This window comes from Esox lucius, chromosome 7 (genome assembly GCF_011004845.1).
Source record: "Esox lucius isolate fEsoLuc1 chromosome 7, fEsoLuc1.pri, whole genome shotgun sequence".
Taxonomy (NCBI): domain Eukaryota; kingdom Metazoa; phylum Chordata; class Actinopteri; order Esociformes; family Esocidae; genus Esox; species Esox lucius.
In genome coordinates this window covers 4,617,511-4,623,691 of record NC_047575.1, presented here as the reverse complement: position 1 = coordinate 4,623,691, position 6,181 = coordinate 4,617,511, and the positions used below count along the sequence as shown (strand labels likewise).

The 6,181-nt window shown below is 43.8% G+C and overlaps 1 protein-coding gene across 3 annotated transcripts in view; it reads left to right on the top strand.

Moving 5' to 3' along the window:
• klf8 (Kruppel-like factor 8) overlaps positions 1-6,181 on the top strand; it is a 43,044-nt gene that overhangs the window by 1,944 nt on the left and 34,919 nt on the right. The window lies entirely within an intron of this gene.

The following is a 6,181-nucleotide window of genomic DNA, read 5'->3' as shown; positions in this document are numbered from 1 at the left end:
ATCATTTTCAATTATGTATTTTCCAGCTGCTTCTTCACCTGCATGAGTTCTGGCCCCAATCCATCTTTTTCAGACCTGCTCATGGATGTGGATTTGGTAAAGGGATGGGGGGGAATGTCAATTCTCAACTAGGCACACAACTAATGTCTGTGGTTGTGGCATAGTGTTTGGCTGCAGCTAGGAGCCTGGGTAGCCAGACAATACTTCCATGGTGTGGATTAGGCCAGCTCTGAAGGTGTTATCTACTGTATAAATAGGGTCTATAGCATACTGAGCTGAGCAGGGCTGCAGCCTCAACAAGCCTGTTGGTGAGCCATGAAGCCTGTGAAGGGAGAGGCCCTGTTATTTATAAGACAGTGGTGTGTGTGCCCATGCGTGTGCTTGGGTGCCTGTGTGTGGCTCTGGCCAGGGTGTGCCAGACGGTAGGCAATGATTAACAACGGAGAACAAACTTTGCTCAAACTGGTTTAACTTGGTGACGAGGGGTAAACGCAGCAATCGTGTGTACAGTGTCTTCGGAAAGTCCTCAGACTCCTTGGCTTTCTCTACATTTTGTTGTGCGATAGATGGATGAAAAAAATTAATTAATTATGCATTAAGTCTATCTACAGGCAAATACCCAATAACGACAACACAAAAACAAAATTTTAGATATACAGCTCTGGAAAAAATTAAGAGACCACTGCAAAATTATCAGTTTCTCTGTATGTGTTTGAGTAAAATGAAACTTTTGTTTTATTCTATAAACTACTAACAACATTATACCCAAATTCCAAATAAAAATATTGTAATTTAGAGTATTTATTTGTAGAAACCACAACTGGTCAAAATAACCAAAGAAAAAGATGAATTGTTTTCAGACCTCAAAGAAAACAAATTCTTATTAATTTTTTAACAACTAAATACTAATGTGTTAACTTAGGAAGAGTTCAGAAATCAGTATTTGTTGGAATGACCCTGATTGTCAGAGCAGAAGGAAGCAGGTGTTCTTCCAGGATAACCTTGTACTTCACTTGATCCATGTGTCCTTCACAAAGACAAATCTGCCTGATTCCAGCCTTGCTGAAGCATCCCCAGATCATCACCGATCCTCCTCCAAATTTCACAGTGGGTGCGAGACACTGGCTTGTAGGCCTCTCCAGGTCTCTGTCTAACCATTAGACGACCAGGTGTTGGGCAAAGCTGAACATTTTACTCATCAGAGAAGATAACCCTTACTCCATTCCTCTATGCTCCAATCCTTATGGTCTTTTGCAAACTTCAGCCTGGCTCTTCTCTGCTTCTAATTGATGAAGGGCTTTTTTCTAGCTTTGCATGACTTCAGCCCTGCCCCTAGGAGCCTGTTGTGAACCGTCCTCGCCGTGCACTTCACCCCAGCTGCTGTTTGCTATTCTTTTTGTTGGTCACTTGATGTCATCCTACAGTTGTTGAGTGGCATTCAAATTAGTTGGAGGTCATCTCAGTCAATGGACAGTCGTTTTCGCAATCTGCAAGTCTGTATGTTTGTTGTCCCCAATGTCTGTTCCTTGATCTTGTTCTTATGAACCGCAGTCTTTGACATTTTCAGGATGGAAGCAACCTGACCCTCACTGTATCCCTCTGCCAGTAAAGCCAGAATTGAACCCTTCTTTTCCTCACTCAAGGCTTTTCTTTTCAACTCTTGTCACGCTGAATAGTTATTTTTTTATTTAAATTACCTTTGAGGTACTACTTGCACTGTTTTTGCCATCCAGCTGGTCCTATTGCAAGAGGATAGTGATGACAACAGCAGTAGTTTTTATACCTTTCCTTGTTAAATTAGATTTGGTTCAGGTAATCACCTAATCAGTACCTCATTAAGTAAAAGGAGGTGTGCCTGTGTTGGAATTTAACCGACACTGGAATGGAATGGCTGCTATACATGTAGAGATGCTGATTTAAGAAAAAATAGGAGTAGTTTCATCATTTTTTTCAGAGCTGTATGTGCATATTTATTGAAACTACAAAACATCTCATGTAGGCTGCATATGTAGTGAGGTCCTTTGTCATGGCACACCAGATTGAGCTCAGATGTGTCCTGTGATCATCCTTGAGATGTCTCTAGAACTTGTCCATCTGTGTCAATTTAAATTATTTGGACATGTAGAAAGGCACATGCATGTCTATGTAAGGTCCTTCACTTCCTTGGGCATGTCAGAGCAAAAGTGTCTTCAGGCACGAGTCTGTGAATGTCCTTGAGAGGCCCAGCCGAAGCCCGAATATGAACCGTGTTCAACATCCGTGGGGAGACCTGAAGATCACAGTTCACCAACGCTCACCATCCAGTCTGACTGAGCTGGAAATCATCTTAAGAATGGGTGAACTGCCCCAAATCCAGGTGTAGATTTTACAGTTTGTTGTGTGTTGAATCATGGCAAACGTTTTGTGTGAACAGTTACATTGATTTGATTAATTGTGTGTTACACAGGAAAATGTGGAGAAAATGTAGGGGTCTGAATACTTTACGAAGGCATGGTACGTATGTCCTGGCCAAAAACATAGGGATGAATCTATCAGAGTGACTTGTTGGTGTCAATAGGTACACAGTGATTGGTGATGCCAAGAAATTATATGCTGTAGCCAATATTGTCTTGGTAACCTTGGCCTTCCCAAAATATAAAGGCTGGAGAAGTCCATGGTTAAAAAAAAGGGTGTAAATCAGTTACATTTGCAATGCGCCAAACCTTTTTTTGGGTGGAGCTCTTACTGTGCTTGCTAGTTTAGTGTCGTTGTAGGTGCAACAGTGCATGACAATTGCTGGGACATGCCTTTTAAAACGTCAACAAAATGTTGATAGGGCACACTTCTGTCAAAACCAAATTCAGTTTTTCCTTCAGGGTTTAATCCATTTTCTGCAATGCTGCAAACCAGCATATAACACCACTCTCTGCCAGGTGTGTTTTAGAAATGTGTAAGATCCTGTGGAAATATTGCTACTGGAAGGCTTTGTTCCATTTACACCTTTTTGACTTAATTCAACATTTTCCAGACCTTGATTGGCGGCGTGACAATGACATTTGGAGGTATGGCTACGTGTGACTAGATCTAGACCTGAACCTTACTGTTCCTGCATTCAGCCTTGCCAGCTTGTCACCTAACCATACTAAACAATGACAAATACAGCACCCAGACTGATTTTCTTTACCTTTTCCATTGCTAGGACAATATAAAGGAGTCGTCCGGTCCAGTTTGTGTTACAGAACTGTGTTGCTTTATTTGGGTGTAAGACGGATAGCTATGTGAAATAACTGGGGCAGCCAAGTGCCTGTTCTGCAGAACTTACCTACTTGATATCGCCTATCGGATAGGATTACATGCAATAGCAACACAATGAATAGAACTGACCAGTCATCCACTTGAATGGGGAACTGCCGTTCTATTGATTCTATTTCTGTGCCGTTTAATCTTATTGAATGGGCGAAATCCAGCAGGTCACATTTGGGGGGGGGGGGGGGGGGGGGGGGGGGGGGGGGGGGGGGGTTGGGGGCGGCGAATGGACGACACTCTCCAGTGGGTCACACGGCATGATATTGGAGTAAGAGCGATAATCATTCAGTAGGGTTTCACAACATGGGTGGAAGATAGAGGTGAGGTGACCCTGACTATGAGATTGTTTGCGGGACACCCTGTCACCGCCAGTCACATGGTCCTGAGATGGGGGGGGGGGGCTTTACGGATGGTGTCACAGTCCCAGGGATATTCGTTTGGAGGAGAAGGGCCAGACAGGACAGCCACAGGAGGGTGGGGTTTGGGTTGGGTGGTTTTACAGCAATATAGGCTGGTTTGGAAATACAGGATGGTTGGTTGGTGCGGTTGGGGTTGGGTGGTGTCACAGGGATATTCTTTGTGGAGGGCTAAGGCAGTGCTAAAAAAATGGGAGTGTCAAGCGTGTTGTCGTGTTTAAGGTCGGTGCTTAGGGCCTGTTCAGCGTTGGTCCCTATTTTTAGGACCATGCCACCATTTTATACTATGAAGTCAGACTGGGTCTGAGGTAGGGGTTGAGTTAGAGGGGTGTGGCTAGGGCAAGGGTTGGGACCTAGGGGTGGGGTGAGTGGCTTAGGAGCTTAGGGCGAGCTTTAATGCTCAGCCAACTGGATGGATTTTTGGGGATAGGGTGTAGCTCACTTGGTAAGAGCATGTAGCTTGAAACATCATGGGTTCAATTCCCACAAGGGGCCAGTATAAAAAATGTAAGCACTCACTACTCTAGGTTGCCCTGGAAGAGAGCATCTGCTAAATGACTTAAATGTAAAAAAAAGAAGAAGAAAAAAAAATGTATGGGTTTTAGCCTAGGGTTATTGGGTGAGAGGTTTGGGTGTAGTTGGGGCACTTTTATACCTGTGTGAATAGCAACCATTTCATAAGAAATTTGTTGACACAAGTTTTCTTCTGTCCGTGCTGCCTGCTATGCCTTGAGATCCATTCTAGTTCTATTCTGGACATTTCAGTAAGGAGCAACAAAGTTTCGTCACATTGTGGTAGGCACTCCTAGACTGTCTCCTCTCTCCCCACCCTTCTCCTTTTGTCTCTGCCCCTCCCTTAAGCAGGCTCCCCCTGCCCAACACGCAGAGGAGTGGCAAACTGCAGACGTAGTGAGAAGAACACTGCCTGGAGTTTCTGGAAAAGAAACTCTCCCCAACAAATAACAAGGATAAGCCATCTTGCTAGCCTAACCCAGCAACCATCCTGGAATGCATGTGTACACCAGTACTCTGTTTCTGTCAAACTAGCTACACCACAAATGGCGCCCTGTTCAATATTTTTGGTCAAACGAGTACACGACACAGGGATTAAGGTGCCACGTTTGGCCTAGTCTTCCGAAACGTGTGAAGAGGAAACGTTGGACCCCTTTCATCTCGTTTTTCTGTCAGAGTAGTCATGGCTGTGTTCACATGTGTCAACCTGCTCAGCATGATGCTGTCATGAACGGTGTGGAATTTTCCAGCTGATTGGGCCTACAACTTTTATAGCTGGCACTGTCATCTGATATGGGCTTATTGAGTGACACAAACACACAGACACAAAAACTTTGTTTTGCCATACTGATATGGAAGTTCCTGAACTGATGTGTTTTTGTGTTCTACAAATGTGTAAAGGAATTACTGGTTTAAGTATTGAGTTAATGAAATGGTACTGAGTCCCTGTGAATAACAAAATGAAGACTGTTGGTTGTGTTGTAAATGTGGGAAAAGGTGAATGAGGTGTAGAGGTAAACATATACCTTTTGTCAGGTAAGGAACATATGTTGTTTTTGTAGTACGACCATGCAGATTCTTACCCCCACCCATTCTTGTATAAGAATTTAATATATTTCCAACTGACCCCAGAGATATCTCACGGTTAGCTCTGTAAGATTTGATACCTCCCTCCTTGCAAGAAGTAAACTGCTGATTGTGCCATGAGAATTTAGTCTCTGTACCTACTTCCAGAAAAGTTCTGTTTGATGGAATTACCAACACTATTCCGTAACCTTAACCCCCCGAAAAATAATTGTCATTATGTAGCTATCCCCAAATGTAACATTTCCCCGCAACCCATTGAATTATATTTTTTTTCTGCATGTCGACCGGCTCAATGTCTATTTTCTTTGTTTTACTTCCCTTTCTGGACATTTTGGTCCCAACCAGTATAGTAATACCTATGTACACATGCACACAGACTGAAATGTGTATAAAGAGACAGTAAGAGTGCGCTAAGTCATCCTTTTTATGTTACATTAAAGGAGTCTCCTCCACAACCTTTAGGTCTTTATTGCTGCTTCACAAATGGCCCTGTAATTCCCCTTATTTCACGAGTTTTGACCTGGGGAATAATAGGGTGCCATTTAGAACTCGCTGTGTCTCTTTCTGATTATGTGTCTGGAGACCATTCCTCACCATCAACATTCATCATAGACATGTCAGCACTTAAACAGGATACAGTGGGGAGAACAAGTATTTGATACACTGCCGATTTTGCAGGTTTTCCCTCTTACAAAAAATCCAGAAAATCACATTGTCCATCCATCTTCTTCCGCTTATCCGGGGCCGGGTCGCGGGGGCAGCAGTCTAAGCAGGGATGCCCAGACTTCCCTCTCCCCAGACACTTCCTCTAGCTCTTCCGGGGGGACACCGAGGCGTTCCCAGGCCAGCCGGGAGACATAGTCCCTCCAGCGTGTCCTAGG